General features: G+C 42.6%; 1 protein-coding gene across 2 annotated transcripts in view; it reads left to right on the forward strand.

Annotated features, from left to right (window-relative positions):
• The first annotated feature begins 4,828 nt into the window (after positions 1-4,828).
• Positions 4,829-16,348, forward strand: part of LPAR4 (lysophosphatidic acid receptor 4) — a 38,756-nt gene continuing 27,236 nt past the window's right edge. The window contains exons 1-2 of one of the 2 annotated variants that reach the window (XM_033944745.1): positions 4,829-5,112; positions 5,642-5,788. The gene's annotated coding sequence lies outside the window, so the exon portion shown is untranslated. The remainder of the gene's footprint in view (positions 5,113-5,641; positions 5,789-16,348) is intronic. The other variant, XM_033944744.1, reaches the window with a different exon arrangement.

Below are 16,348 nucleotides of genomic sequence, written 5' to 3' on the forward strand. Positions count from 1 at the left end.
AATTTGTGATCAGTGACCAAACACATGTGAATGCTCCTTTATTAGACAGAAAAAATTTTAACTGAACAATGGAGGCCAGTTCTTAGCAGAATTGCGTGGTCTGTGCCCCATATATGGCAATTTGGTTTCGGATGGGCTGGAGTGGGCTTCAATGGAAACTCAAGTAATTTGGAACGCGAGGACAGTGCCAGGCAGACTTTTACGGTCTGTGTCCTGCGAACGGCAAGACGGTTTGGCTAGGCTGGAGTGGGCTTTGATGGCAACTCCAGTAGTTGGAAGCTAAGGACAGTGCTGAGTGGACTTCTACGGTCTATGTCCCAGAAATGCCAAAGAAAGACAATTTAATCACGACTTAATAATGAGTGTATCCGTGTGACTGTTGGGCAGACCGGATGAACCATTCAGCTCTTTATCTGCTGTCATTTATTAAGTTAATGTGTAATTTCTGGTAGAAAATGCACTGTCATAGGTTGGTTCCCAGACGTCCGGATTTCCCCAGTCATGTCCTCTTTAGATATCTCTGCAAAATTGGACATAATTGCAGATTGGCTCACATGCAATAAACTCAAAGTTAACTCTCAAAAAACTGCAGGGCTGCTCTTTTCTTCTAGAAATTCAGTGGTCCTGCTCCCGGTGCTTCAGCCATGAACACAGAACAGAAATATTTGTTAAGCAATTTGGCCTTTTCTTTATCAGCTTCTACATATTCCTCCCCTTCACCTTTGAGTCTCACAATGCCACTTTTGCACTTCTTCCTATCACTAATATATCTAAAAAATGTTTTGTCTCACCATTTTAACGTGTCAGCTAATTTTTCTTCCATGTGCATCTTTGCTTTCCTGACTACACGACCAGCCTCTCTTAACTTTTCCAGATATTTTTGCCTGTCTTCCTCTTTCTGCGATCTTTTGTAGTTTAAGAAAGCTAACCTCTTATTCCTTACCTTCTCAGCTACTACTTTTGAGAACCAAAGCGGTCTTCTTTTCCTCTTACTTTTACTTACGTTAAATGTCACTATGAAGGGTGTCCCCCTAAAATGTTCACCAACAACTAAAATATAAGGCATTGTAATAGAGGAGTGTGTGGCGCAGTGGTTGGATCTACAACCTCAGCACCCTGGGGTTGTGGGTTCAAACCCCGCGCTGCTCCTTGTGACCCTGGGCAAGTCACTTAATCCTCCGTAGCTCCAGGTACGTTAGATAGATTGTGAGCCCACCGGGACAGAGAAGGAAAATGCTTGAGTACCTGATTGTAAAAACCGCTTAGATAACCTTGATAGGCGGTATATAAAATCCTAATAAACTTGAACTTGAAACTTGAACAATACTTTAAGGCCCTCTTTTACAAAGATGCGCTAAGCATTTTAGCGCGCGCTGAATCAATGCATGCGTTAACCACTAATGCAAGGATAATATGTATGCGTTAACGTTTAGCATGTATTTAGTGTGCGATAATATTTAGCGCAGGCTAAAAAGCATAGTGCACCTTTGTAAAAGAGGGGGTAAGTTTTCATTCCCAAATTTCCAAGGTGGTATCTTCTTCTTTTTATGCTCTCCATCAAATTCAATCAATTTGTTTATTTCTCCATCAATGCTCTCTTCGTATTTTTATACATTCTCTGGTAATGTCCAAGTTTGATTATTGCAAGTCTCATTGGTCTCCCGAAATACCAGTTGCATAGGTGACAATTAGGCCAAAACACTGCAGTTAGATTGCTTCATCGTTGTTACAAATTCGACCATATCTTCCCATCTCATATCACATCTCTTTCAAGTACAATATACACTCTTACCAAATATTATCTAGTGGTCTTCCTTCCTTCTTATTTAGCCTTTTGGTTCAATACTCTCTGCAAAGAACTCTTCGTTCATCCCAACAACAAGTATTAGTTGTTCCTTCATTTCAACAATTATTCCTTGATGTTCACAGGAACTCCTCATTTTCTGTCATGGCTCCCACTCTCTGGAATTCTTTACCTCACTATTTCTGCACTGAATGTTCTTTTTTGACATTCAAGACATAATTAAAGGCATTTTATTTTTCTCTGGCATTCTGCTCATAAATAGATTTTTCTACCTCACTATCTCTGCACAGACAGCTCACTCTTGAGACTTAAGATACAACCGCAGGCATACTACTTCTTGTCTCTGGCATTCTACTTATACTCAATAGGTGCAGGTTATATTTTTACCCTTTGCTTATATTTTCTCACTCTGCCCCTCCCTCCTCTCTACCACTATTATGTCCAACAATTCTCCCTCTTTCTGCCTTTCCTCATGTATACCATCTCTTTCCCTCCCACTCCACACATCTATGCCCATGAATTTTCTTTTTCTCTTCCCTCACTCACCAACAGCATCTCTCTTTCCCTCCCTTCTCACCACACCACCCATGTATCTCTCTTTCCCTCCCTTTTTAACCTCCAGCCTGTGCAGCCTCTGTCCTTCCCAATCCCCTCCCAGCCCATGCCACATCTGTCCTTCCCTGCCTTCCCAAAGCCCTCCCAGTCCATGCAATATCTGTCCTTTTTGGTTAAGGGGTTGGAGGAGCTGCTGTACAGTGAAAGATTAAAGAAACTGGGCCTCTTCTCCCTCGAACAGAGGAGATTAAGAGGGGACAAGATCGAAACATTCAAGGTACTGAAGGGACTAGACTTAATAGATAAGGACAGGTTGTTCACCCTCTGCAAGGTAGAGAGAACGAGAGGGCACTCTTTAAAGTTGAAAGGGGATAGATTCCGTACAAACGCAAGGAAGTTCTTCTTCACCCAGAGAGTGGTGGAAAACTGGAATGCTCTCCTGAAGGTTGTCATAGGAGAAAACACCCTCCAAGGATTCAAGAAGAAGTTAGACAAGTTCCTACAAGGACGTACGCTGGTAGGGCTAGTCTCAGTTAGGGCGGTGGTCTTTGACCAAAAGGGCCGGCGCGTGAGCGGACTGCTGAGCATGACCCAGCAGCAGCAACTCTTATGTTCTTATGTTTCCAACACCCCTACCCCCAGTCCGTTAAGCATGTCCTTCCCTCATTCCCAACCCCAGCCCTCCTCTCTCATCTGGATCCTACAGTTCCCGACTTCCCCCACCTACTACCACCCCGCCACTGAAATTTAAAATCTTTGGGCAGTTGACGGTGCAACAAAGCCAGCCTCTTCTGTCGGCCTATTCCGGAAGTGTACTTTCCGCAGCATTTCCTCCTCCTGCGTAGGCCGGACGCTGCAGAAAGAACACTTCCGGGGCAGGCTGATGGTGGGAAGCTGGCTTCATTGCACCGTAAGCTGCCCAAAAGGTTTTAAATCTCAGCAGCGGGGAAGTGGTAGGTGGGGGAGTCGGGAGAGCCATACTTCTGCATGCCAATTTTTGAGGAGGCCATGGCCCTTGTGCTTCCCCCCGTTCCGACATCTATGATTTTACCTACATAATAAAGCATAACAGAGTATACATAATAAGGCATATAACAGGGTTTACATAATAAAGTAGAACAGGATATAGTAATGCAGAGCAAAATAGTACATTTTAGGTCATGACATAATAGGATAATACTTAGGGGAGTATGATAGTAGTCAATAAGAGCATGGCAATACTTAATATATGACAGGAGAGGTAATGTTATAAGTCTGGTATGATATATCGGTAACTAATAGAGCTTGACAGTATAGTGCCTGACAGTATGAAGCGCGATAAGGCAGTACAGAACAGAGCATGGCAGTGCATTAGGATGCATGACAGTGCATGGCATGGCAATATAATTCATACCTGTGAGTGAAAATATATGCTAGGTGTGTTATAGCATGGAATGTCTGGCAATGTATGGAAGTATCCCAGCACAGCACTGATGGTGGCTAACATGAACGTTGTTGGCTGAAAATTTACCCCATACTATTTAAAATTTGGCTTTATAGCCGGTGCAGTTTTTGCAAGAAGGGTGTCATGTGGTCACAGCACTTGCAGCCCTCTATTGGTCAAGCTTCTGAATTAGTTGGAGCGGGTATGAATAATTTATGCTTTGTCCAATGCACAGGGCATTACTGTAGTTTAGTCATGATGTTACCATGGCATGGACCATTGTGATAAGACTCATCTCTGACATATGGAGAGAGATTTTGTAGACAGAATTATTACAGTTTTAAAATAAATTCTCTGATTTTTTTAAAAAAAATTCCTTATCAGTTGTGATGCCCACTTGTATATAGAACAAACAGGTTAGTTCTATCATATCATTTGAAGTTTGAAAACAATAAGAGAAGAGAAACTCCAAACAGATATTTTAGTTTCATTGATTTTTTTTTTTTTTCTTTTTTCAATCCTAATTTATGGATTAGAAGCTTCAGTGAATCTTCTATTTACATACCTAAGACACAGTTGGCCGTATTCTCTGTTTTGGAAGGGGGAGTGGGAGAAGAGGAAGGTTGTTTTTCACATGAGAGAAGATGGAATGTTCATAAAGGCTGTAGTAAAAAAAATAAAAAAAAAGTGGACAAAGTTTCTCACATCCAGGCTTCCAGAGTCTCTCATTATTTCGGCTGCGAAGAAGAAACAAGGGTGCTTCAAGCACATTCATGCGCCTGTCTCAGTCAGCTAATTGGAGAGGAAATGGGCTGCATTCATTGTGAAGCTGCATTTAAAGGGTTTTTTTTTTCATTCTTGACTGGGAAAAGCTGTTTTCCCCTAGCAATTTCTCTCGAAAGGAAGAAAAAAAACTTGCAGCTGTGCGAGACGAACAGAATCCTGGCGAAGCAGAAGGGGGGAACTGGGTGGGATCAGGGCGACCTCGGTAGCCAATGAAAGGCGTTTCCTATTCAGACCCCCCCTCCCCCCCCCCCAAGAGTTCCCCCTGCCCTCAGATCCTGCTCAGACGTCAGGCCTGCTCTTGTGTGCCGTTTCCTCTGAGGCATGGTCGCGGAAGCGCTCTTCAGCCTCGGCTTTCCCGAACAAAGGAGAGACTTCGGCTTCGATGAGCTCGCTAGAGCGCCGCGACGCTCGCCTTTTGCCTCCGTCCGTGACGACAATGGAGGCGTCGTTCGTGGACTCCCCCAAAAGACTGGGCAAATGTTCTGGGAGGCTGTCCCGTCGTCTGCTACCATAGGGACGATAAGTCCTCGGGGGACACAGTGGGGTAAGCTGGCTTTGTTTTGAGCCGTTTTAGAAATGCTGCGCTAAAAGGATGCGCTGTAACAAAATCCCATCTACCGCTCATGAAAACCCTGAAATTCTCAATATTTTTTTTTAACCTGGGCGACGGGATGCGTTTTCTATAGTTTTACAGCAGTAATATGGTTTGGTTGCACAGATGAAAGCGGGGTTCTTTGTTTCTAAAATTACTTATGGAACTTTACTATATCTGTGTGCGTGTGTATTGCACTCAAAATAGCGGTAGGCTTCTTTTAGGCGGGGTGGAGCGGGGGAGGGGGGCTTATTTACTTGTACGGTGGCTTTCAAGCTGTACTAAACTATGTACAAAGGCTTGGCGATTGCTCTCAATCCATTCATATAGTGGACGAATTTTGGAACAACAAAAAAATGCAGTTAGGCTTTTAATATCCGGACCATAGTTTTAGACATATACAGATCTCGATTTCGAATGGTATTATTTTTTGCCCAAGAACAGGTAATTAAGCAAACTGCATTATGTTCTTTTTTTTCAGTATGTGTAGAGTGATTGACAACAGCCAGAAGAGAGAGGGTAGTCCATGGTTCAGAGTTCAAAGCCTGGGGATAATTGGCAGCCTACAGTGTTCTTCCCGTCTGAGTAGTGTTGATACCAACTTAGGGAAGGAGAGCCTCAACTTTAAGTGAGTTAAAATCACATTTATAAAAACAACCCCCCCCCCCCCCACTACAAACATTAAGGAAAACAACCCGTGTCCCTGCAGCAAAGATTTTAATCCATTCCTTCGGGACTGTAAACAATCCTCACTCTGGAAAGGATTGGAGAAATTGTGAAGCCCAGCAGATTCGGATTGGAATCTGGGTCAGAAAAGATCGAGAAAACAAAATAAACACAACGCAAGAAAATGCCCTTAACCGCAGTGGCAGAATGTGTCCAATTGGCCAATTAGATTTAGTTCATCTCTTTTGACAGAAATGAAACACTTACCAGCCTTTTATTCAGTAAGGTCCTGCGGCCGGAAAATGATCGTGATGTGTCCTTCCCTGGGTTGTTTCCTCTTCCATTTTGTTGTGGGATCCATATTATTAAACAATACTCTTTCTTTTGGAAACAGGGCACATTGTTTCAAAAGAGTGCATACTGTTTGCAAAGAATCAGTACTATTCAAAAATGTACATCCTAATATTACCCCCCCCCCCCTTTCTGAAAATGGCACTCAAAGTTAGGCATGCAATTGGGTGTGGGGGTTATATATTGGGGCCAGTTTTGTGGATAAATTGATTAATTCTAATCTAATCTTCATTTTATATACCGAATCTACTCCCAAAGGAGCTCGACTCGGTTTACAGTTCGTTAAAAAATGAAACATAACAAGTAAAAACTGTGATATAAAAACAGAAATTGGTTAGATTAGATGGATGGAAAAAGTTAGAAAAAAAAAGTATGTTGAATTGCTTAAAATTACTATACGACAGCTAAAATCAAATTAACTGTTGTGAAAACAACCAGGTTTTTAAACTTTTTCGAAATTTAAATAATTGATCTGCCAGTCTTAGAGAATTAATCGATGCTAATATCATCAATAAACAGCCATAAAAAGGAGAGTGTGGTGTAGTGGTTAAAGCTACAGCCTCAGCACCCGTGCTGTTCCCTGTGACCCTGGGCAAGTCATTTATTTATTCTATTTATTATCTGATTTAAAAAAGCCAAAGCGGCTTCCAATAAAGCATAAAATTCATATACAACTTGACAAACTTCAAAATTACTTATCAATTTTGACCTTCCTGCCACTGTCTTTAAACCCAATTCTAACAACATATCCTGTCGCACTCCCTTAGAAAACACATTCTTATATAATATTACGTACAATTCATGAAAGCTTGTATGAAAAAAATGAGTTTTCAACAGCTTTCTAAATCGCAACATATTTTTTGCACAAACATATTGATCCTGGATTAACAGCGGAACCTCACCCCCTAACCCGTACCCCCCGCCCATTCCCCAATAAGACACACAAATCCATTGGTGGTGAAGCCTGGCCACAGCCCTGTTTATTGAAAGTTAAAACATATAACTTAAATATATTATTAACACTTATTTAACAAACACTAATTGTATAACAATAACCAACACCTTGTTCTCGAGCTACTGTAACAATTAATAGTCTCCGACCCCACCGTGCTAGCAAGGGTCCGAGGGGTCCCCACATTTCCTATTGTCCAGGATCATCTGACCCACCAGGCACAGCTCCCAGCCGGCCCTCCGCTCATTCCTTGATGAGCCCAGCAGCCAATAGCTCGGGATACCGCCACCCGAGCTACTCTAACCCACTCCCGCTTGTTTGCCTGGACAGCGCGCAGTGGCTCTTGCACGCTGCATGCTGCTGACCCGGTTCTGGTTCCGGGTCAGCCATGTGCAGCGTGCAAGAGCCACTGTTCATTGTCCCGGCAAACAAGTGCAGCTGGAGCTGAAGATAAGGAGCAGCCAAGCCGGAAGGAAGACGGACACGCGCTTGCAGGGGACACTAGTTCTTCACGGAACAGTGGGAAATTTTTGCAGACCGCTACCGGTCCGCGGACCGGCGGTTGAAGAACGCTATTCTAGAATCCTGTCATTGACATGCTTGAATACTACTGTAGTACATAGAAACTAATATGAGTGTGGCACAGTGGTTAAAGCTACAGCCTCAGCACCCTGAGGTTGTGGGTTCAAGCCCACGCTGCTCCTTTTGACCCTGAGCAAGCCACTTAATCCCACTCATTGTTCCAGGTACATTAGATAGATTGTGCCTGCCGGGACAGACAAGGAAAAATGCTTGAGTGCCTGAATAAATTCATGTAAACTGTCCTGAGCTCCCCTGGGAGAATGGTATAGAAAATTGAATAAATACATAAATAAAAATTTACACCAGCCTTTACCTGCAATAAATCAATGCTTCTCAACCTTTCTTCCACTGTGGCACACCTGACAGACATTGTCTATAATCCATGACACACTGAACACTGCCATTCATGGCTGAACAAAGAAATAAAGAGAAAGGAAGTGACTGCTGAGTGGGAAAGTGCAGACTTGCAACATTTCCAGTTGGAGCTAGTGGCAGCAGTGATCGCTGTGGGTAATGGGGAAGCAGAACCCGATTCCCTGCTCTGCTCTCCCGAGTCTACAAGTACACATGAGTATTAAGGGAAACAAGGACTTACTGTCTGACACACTACCCCCCCAAACAATTACTCAAAATTGTGCACCCAAATTAGGGCATGTGCCCAGTTTGCATGCAACTTAGTTGAACAATGAACCCATTAGCGTAAATAATTGGACACCAATAATGAATTATTGGCACTCTGTGGCAACAATTTGAATTTTCACATCCATCTTCCTACTCGGTATTCTCTAAAGAAGCGCAAGTACATTCTTGGGTATGGCTCCAAAAGGGGTTCATGGCCATGGGAGCGGCGTGGGCGAGTCGGGGGCATTTCTAAAATTTGCACACTGTTATAGAACATGGCAGATCTGTCCCTAATTTAGGCATCGGGATTTATACCAGGTTTTAGTTGGCGTAACCTCACACCCAAAACTGGGCACAGATCCTAGTGCAAAGCACTATTCTGTAAACAGCTCCCAGCTCTGAGCACCATTTATAGAACAATGATTAACACTTATTATTTTTTTGGCGCCATTTACAGAATCTAGTCTTATGTAACTTAAGTGGGTATTTGTAGAATAGCATTTACCCGTGCATGTATCTTCATTTATTCACATATTTAGCTCACTCTCCCAATAACACCAAAATTGATTACATAATTGCATGCATATTAAATGAATGTACAAATGGATACAAATTATATCAACAAATAATACAGATAAGATAATGCAAAACCTACTTAACCAATGTGTATAAATGCTAGCATTCTAAACATTTATGCGTGTAATCTGCATGTAAATATGAGCGTTTAGGGCAGGGATCTGCCACATGGCTGTGGCTCTTCTCTTGTGGGGATCCCGCAGTGTGTATCTGTCTCCTGGCAGCCTCCTCCTCCTCCTTCCTTCCAGGCAGCCACTTATGCTTCTTCACAAAGTCACAGGCAGCAGTTCCAGCACGCTGCCCATGGCTGACCCGGAAGGCTTTCCTCTGATGTCAGAGGGAAGCCTTCTGGGTTAGTCACGGGCAGCGTTTTGGAACCACTGCCCATGACTTTGTGAAGAAACACATTCGTCTTCCTGGAAGGAAGGACGAGGAGGCCATCAGGAGACAGGTACACACCACAGGAGGGGGCATGAACTTGAAGCACAGAAGGGAGGGCGAACTTGGAACACAGAATGAAGGGAGGGTACATGAACTTGGGACATAGGATTTAAGGACAGAGGAAGGGAGGGAAAGAGATGCTGAGGTACTAGGTGTTGGGCATGGGTATTTGAAGGATAGGGAAAGAGATGGTGCAAGTAGGGAAGAGAAGAAAGAGAAGAATTGTTGGGCATAGGGAGGAAGAGAGAATTATTGGACATGTTGGTGGGAGAGGAGTGAGGTAGAGATGCACAGAAATGAGAGATGAGAGGGAGAAATGTTGGATGTGGTAGAGAGGGAACAGTGGGACATGGAAAGGGATGCAAGAGGGAGGAATGTTGGACATGATGGTGGAGGGATTGGAGGGAGAGATACAGCATGGTGCTGGAGAGGGGTGATAGAAGGAGAAATGTTGGGTATGGGGCTGGTGGGCAGGGATGAAAAATGCTGCACAGGGTTGGGGGGAAGAGAGGAGAATGGTGGGTAGGGGTGAAAGATGCTGCACAGGGTCTGAGGAATGATAGAAGGAGACATGCTGGATGTGAAACAACTCTGTGCAGAAATACAGTGTCAAAAGTATCAGTAAATTATTTTTCTTTATCTTCTGTAAGTACTTGAAGTTTTGGGTTTCTGTTACATATCCATATCGCATTTTAAAAAAAATGTATCTCAAACCCCCTTCTTTACCCAATTCGGCTCTTTGTAAATCTTGGGTCAAACATTTAGGATAAAATGGCTCTTTGCTTTAAAAAAGGTTGAACCCTGGTCTAGGTTAGGGGTAGGCAATTCCAGTCCTCGAGAGCTGGAGCCAGGTCAGGTTTTCAGGATATCCACAATAAATGGATTTGCATCTCAAGGAGGCAGTGCATGCAAATCCATCTCATACATATTCATTGTGGATATCCTGAAAACTAGACCTGACTCCGGCTCTCGAGGACTGGAATTGCCTACCCCTGATCTAGGTTATAGTATTTCCTTGTAAGTGTACCTGCCATCAAAGAGTCCTTCACACACTTTTGAGTCTTTTCATAATCTGCTTCATGCTAATAATTTGAGATTTCTGATGATTTACTTATTGGCACGTGAGATATTGTTAAAGGAATGCTTTAAGGACCTGTTACAGTTTTCTTGCCTAGACTCTATTTCGTTTCTCAAATGTTTTTCTGTTCATAAAGCATTCTCTGAAATTGGGAGGGCTGAATGAGAGACGGCAGGGCTAGTACCCAAGGGAGGCGTTAAATTGACTGCCTTTCTCAAGGACTCTCAGGATATGATTTTGTTTTGCCCTACAATTGCTGGTTACTTTTCCTTTAGAGAAAGAACTTGTTGGTTTTAGAGTCTTATTGTTCAGTGGACATTGAGTACAGGTGTTTCCTGACAAATGTAGGAGGCAGTTTCTAGCATAGATGGCACAGGCACTTTCTTTTGAAGTAACCTTTGGTTGCTTGTTCTCTTATCAGAATAGGAAATATGCATTTAGATACATTTCTTGTTTTGCCAGAGAAAGGAACAGAGGATGTATAAAAAAGGTCATTACCGAGAGCTCTAATATTTGGGACTAAGGGGGTCTTTTACTAAGGCATGATAAATGCTAATGCGCCCATTATATTCTATGGACGCGTTAGTATTTTGCACGCGCTAAATTGGCTAGCGCACCTTAGTAAAAGACCCCCAAAGTTCCTATTATTTCCTGTTTCTTTTTGTAATTTCTTTTCTTTCCCACTCTAATATGGACTTCTGAATTTTTCATTATGTTTTGTGGCGATATTTACTGTATTTTTTCTGTTGTATGATTTTACTTTTCTTGGTCTTTTTACAAGATGAAATTATATTAAATGCTTAATAAAATACAAAAGAAAAAAATGTGTAATGGAAGATACATATGTATGTTTTAAGACTGCACAGAATATGCCTTTTTGAATCTGTGCATCCCACAACACTCAAGTCTCTTATTTATTTAATATGCTGTTTATTAGAAAATTATCTAAGTGGTTTACAGTTAAGATCAGATTAAAACCAAATTTTTTTTTTAAAAAACAACAATGTGAGACTACTGCTAAGGATTAACAGCACTGTTTTGGATCCCAGCACAGTCTAAGGGCAAAGAAGATTTAATTTCTTTATTCAAAAATTATTTTAGTCCATTTACACCAGCGGTCTCAAACACGCGGCCCACGGGCCGCATGCGGCTCTCCAGGTCTATTTTACGGCCCGCGGTCTGGACGCGATCAAAACAGCATTTCTCTGGACAGCGATCAAAACTCCCTTCTCTTCCTTTTGGAGCAGCAGCGTGTCTGGCCGGCTCAGTCCATCGTTCCGTTCAAAGCCACGGGTTGGCGGCTCCTCGCGCTATCCACTCCGGCATCGGAAGCCTCTCTGACATCACAACATCAGAGAGGCTTCATACACAGGCACGGATCTCACGAGGAGCCGCCACCCGCGGCTTTGAACGGAAAGATCAACTGAGCCGGCCAGACACGCTGCTGCTCCACAAGGAAGGGAACAGAAGGGGAGGGGAAAGAGAAATGCTTCTGCTGCATAGGAAAGGGGGACCCTAGGGAAATGCTGCTGCTGTACAGGGAAAGGGATAGGGAGGGAAAGGGGAAGAGAAATGCCTCTCCTGCACAGGAAAGGGGGAAGGGAAATGCTGTTGCTGCACAGGGAAAGGAAGGGGTAGGGAAACGGGAAGAGAAATGTTTCTGCTGCACAGGAAAGGGGGAAGGGAAATGCTGCTTCTGTTGCTGCTGCACCCAATTGGGGAAAAAGAGAGAAGGAAGGAGAAGGGAGAGGAGAGGAACAAGAGAAGCCAAGTTCATGGGAGGGAGGGAAGGAAAGGAGATATCAGACCATGGAGGGGGAGGGAGAGATGCCAGGGCATGGGGGAAGAGAAGGAGATAGATGCCAGACCAGGGGAAAGGAAGGAGGGAGGGAGGGAGAGAAAGGAAGGAAAGAGATGCCAGATCATGGAAATAGGACAGCAGAAGAGAGAGATAGGAAGGGAAGGTAAGACATGGAAACGTAGATTTTGAAAAGAAAGCAGAAAAATTGAATATTAAGTTAATGCCAAAGATGGATGCAAGGCAGAACATGAAGATGGAGAGAAAAACAGTCAAAGGACAAGAAGGCCTTGGAAACATAGTTGAAAGTACAGAAAAATAAAGTCACCAGACAACAAAGGTAGGGAAAATGATTTTATTTTCAATATAGTGATTGAAATGTGTCAGTTTTGAGAAAGAAAATATATTAAACTTTAAATGTGAGAGCTACAGAAAAAATAGTTAATGTCTTAGTAAAGAAATGACAATTTTGCATAAGGTACAACTTTATAGTTTATATATTTTTCCTTTTAACTGTTAAAGGAAAGTTTTATAAACTATAAAGAGTTTTACCTCATGCAAAATTGTCATTTCTTTACTAAGACATTAACTATTTTTTTCTGCGGCCCTCCAAGTACCTACAAATCCAAAATGTGGCCCTACAAAGGGTTTGAGTTTGAGACCACTGGTTTTACACCTAAGCGGTTGACACGAATGCATACATAAAATATAGGGCTCCTTTTACTAAGGTGCGCTAGCGTTTTTTAGCGCATGCACAAAATTACTGTGCGCTACACCACGTGGTACACTTCTAGAATAACGCCAGCTCAGTGCTGGCGTTAAGGTCTAGCGTGCATGGCAATTTAGCGGGTGCTATTCCGCGCATTAAGGCCCTAAAGCACCTTAGTAAAAGGAGCCCATAGTTCAGGTTCATAAAAGTTCTGGCGGCTTTGCTTCTGCCATCGACTATATGACCACCAGTGGGGAGGGTCAAGAGGTGGGGGAAGATTGGGCTCTGAGAGGTGGGGCTTGTTTTGGGGATTAGTGGACAGGGAGGGGATCATATGTTAATGGGGTGTCATCTTGGAGGGGGAATCGGAAGGGGGGAAATGCTGGGGTGGGTATATCGCCTGTGGGGAGAATTGGAAAGGGGAGAGATAGCAGGATGATTAGAAGTGGGGAGGTGCCAGAGTGAGCTATGGCATAGTAACACTTGTAAAAGTAAGTATTTAAGAAAGCTATTTTTTTTTCCTGGACTGAAAAAAATAAGGTGTTGAATATTCAAAAGTTTCAAGCTTATTTAAAAATTTTATAAACTGCCCAATCAGCCTTCTAGGCGGTGAACATTATGTTAAAAACATATATGGGATAGCTATACATCCTTTAAAACAATAATAATTATTAAAACCATTTAAAAACAATACAAAAACAAACAGAAACAAAAAAAGGGAAGAAGGGTAGAACTACAATTTATCAAGTAAAAAAGAGAACATATAGGTAAAGAACAAAAGGGAGGGTGTCTAAAAGTAGAATAAAACTATGTAGCCCTAAAAAGGCCATTTAGGTCTCGAAAGCATCAAGGAAAAGAAATGTTTTTAAATTTGTTTGATCGGGAAGGAAAGCTCTTGTCAGGTTAGACCCCACTGAGCAAGCTGTCCGCTAATATTCAGTCATACTTAAACAGTTAATGCCAATGAATATCATTGTTAAATGACCATCCCCTAGTTGGCTAAGTTAGGGATGACCTAAGGTGGAGTTAAGGCAGCGCAGTGACTTAGCTGGATAGTGGAATAGTCAGGGCTCTTTTTACAAAGAGATTCCTGCGTGGAAAATACGATGAAGCCCGTCCAGTTCCACTGGGAATTGCTACTGTGGCTTTGCACTAACTAGCTAAATAAGCTTATAAAGTTGGAATATTAAAAAGGCAGTTCTAACCTTATGCACCAACCCTGGCTTTTACAAAGCTGCAGTAGAGGTTTCTGCAGTAAGCTGGCGAGGTAAATGCTCTGACGCTCATAGAATTCCTGTGAGCGTCGGAACATTTACCTCACTGGCCCGGGGTAGAAACCTCTTCTACCGCAGCTTTGTAAAAGGAGCCCCAAATTAATTGGACACTGGTCTGAATATTGGCTGGTGTCTGGTTACCTTCCAAGTCATCGGACTTACCCACATATTCAGTGCTGGGATCCGCATACATCCCAGCATTGAATATCTGGGGTTAATTCATCCTGTAATTGCATACCCCAATGGGCTGAACATCCTAAACTAAAATAATTAAAATATACATGACCATTTCTGGGAAAAGGTGATTAAAATCACCAGACAGAAAATGAGGTTTTAATGAATTACAACATACATTGTAAGGTACTGTAGTTCCTCTGGTCAGCTCTTGACTAGCAAGCTTAGAGAGACCTCCAAAATGAGATTATTCAGTCCTGCCCAACTTTGTTTCAAGTCTCTTTTACCTTATATCCTTTTACTCAAGGTGAAGTGGAGAGAGAAAATTCTATTATAATTCAATTCAGGCACTCAGAGTTCTGTATAGAGATCCACAAGAACAATAAACAAAATCCCATAGTTTCTTTGTATATACTTTATAAATCAGTGAGCAAAACATTTCCAGTAACAGAGAAAGGCACATGCAAATTAGGCATCCTTCCCAACATATGCAAATGCAGTAATGTCTTTGTACTGGTCCAGTTCCTTCTTTGAGCTACTTACTTGCCTAAATAATTAATTTCTTCATTGGGAGGAACCTTTCCTCCTGTCCACAAAAAGGAGTTTGCTACATTTTAAAGTCCACAAAAAAAAATAAAAATTCCACAATGCTGTTTAGTCATTCCCCTCTCAGCAACTTTCTAATTATAGGAGAAACCCCCCCCCCCCCAGAACAGTCAGAGCTTCTTTTTATTAAAATATTTTTTCCTACATAGGGAGCATAAGCAAGAAAGAGGGAGGAAAGTGATTACCTAGAGGCTTAGCTATGTGAGAGGAAAGGGGAGCGGTTGCTCACCCAAGTGGATTTCCAATGAATATGGTGCCTATGCAGTTTTATAGATCTACTTGTGCTGGCACCTGGTGTGCTTTTTTTTACAGTCTGCTCCCCTTATGCCAAAACCTAGCTATACTTCTGCCACCACTCACTTGCTATCACAGCCAGGTGCCTCCTGAACTGGCCTTACTGCAAAATTCCCACACAAAGAGAAAAGCCAAAACTGTTTTGTACTTCACAAGGTTCTACCTCCCTTTCTTCCTGGTTGTCACAGTAAGTGATATCCATAGGTTCTTCTTCTTCTCCAGCCTTCCAAACCATCTCTGATTTTCTGGAAGCTCTGCTCTTTCTTCCTCCCAATTGGAATAAGAAACCTTAAAAGCCGTATTTCCTGGTCCACCTGGCCCTGATTAGTTCCCCCTTAGAAGGTCTTCTATTGGACAGGAATGCTTTGCACTACCCCTCCCTGACTTCTTTGGGACCTCCCATATGCTTCCCTTTTGTCTATTCTGAAAGAACTTCAATTACCCTTCCCCAAGGATAAACAGACTTCATTTTCTTTTACTGCTTCCTATGGATTATATGAGCTCCTTCCCTGTTCTAGAGCCTTATATCTCCTAACTTTGTTGTATTGGCCTGGTTTATCTATATATTCTGGGGATTTTATTACAAGTGGATATCTCACCTCCCTGTCCCTATAAATATTTATATTTAGAATGTGGAGGAAGAGGAGATATCATAGATGCACTGATAAAGCCCTTTACGCTATCCTCTGATATACCAAATGGTGTAGTAAGAAACAGATGCCAGTCTGGGTCAGAGTGGGGTCTGCAGGATAAAGGCAGAAATAATAAGAGGGAACAGCTGCACATCAGTGGGAAAGACGGGCCAGAGAGCAGATCCGAGCAGCTGGAGAGATATAGAACAAGCCACAAAAAGGCATCTTCTTGGCACTGAAAATAGACACTTCGTTATAGAATTGCCCTGAAAATGGAAAAAGGCCATATGGTCCTATGTGGTTCTGTACTGATGTCATGCATCCATTTAAATGTTCAATTGCTTTCCCTAGATGTTCAGGTCAGAGTAGGGTTGCCAGATTTTCCAATCGGAAAATCTGGACCCCTAGACCCGTCCCCAGGGCTGCCCAGTTCC

Source organism: Geotrypetes seraphini, chromosome 5, assembly GCF_902459505.1.
Source record: "Geotrypetes seraphini chromosome 5, aGeoSer1.1, whole genome shotgun sequence".
Lineage (NCBI taxonomy): Eukaryota > Metazoa > Chordata > Amphibia > Gymnophiona > Dermophiidae > Geotrypetes > Geotrypetes seraphini.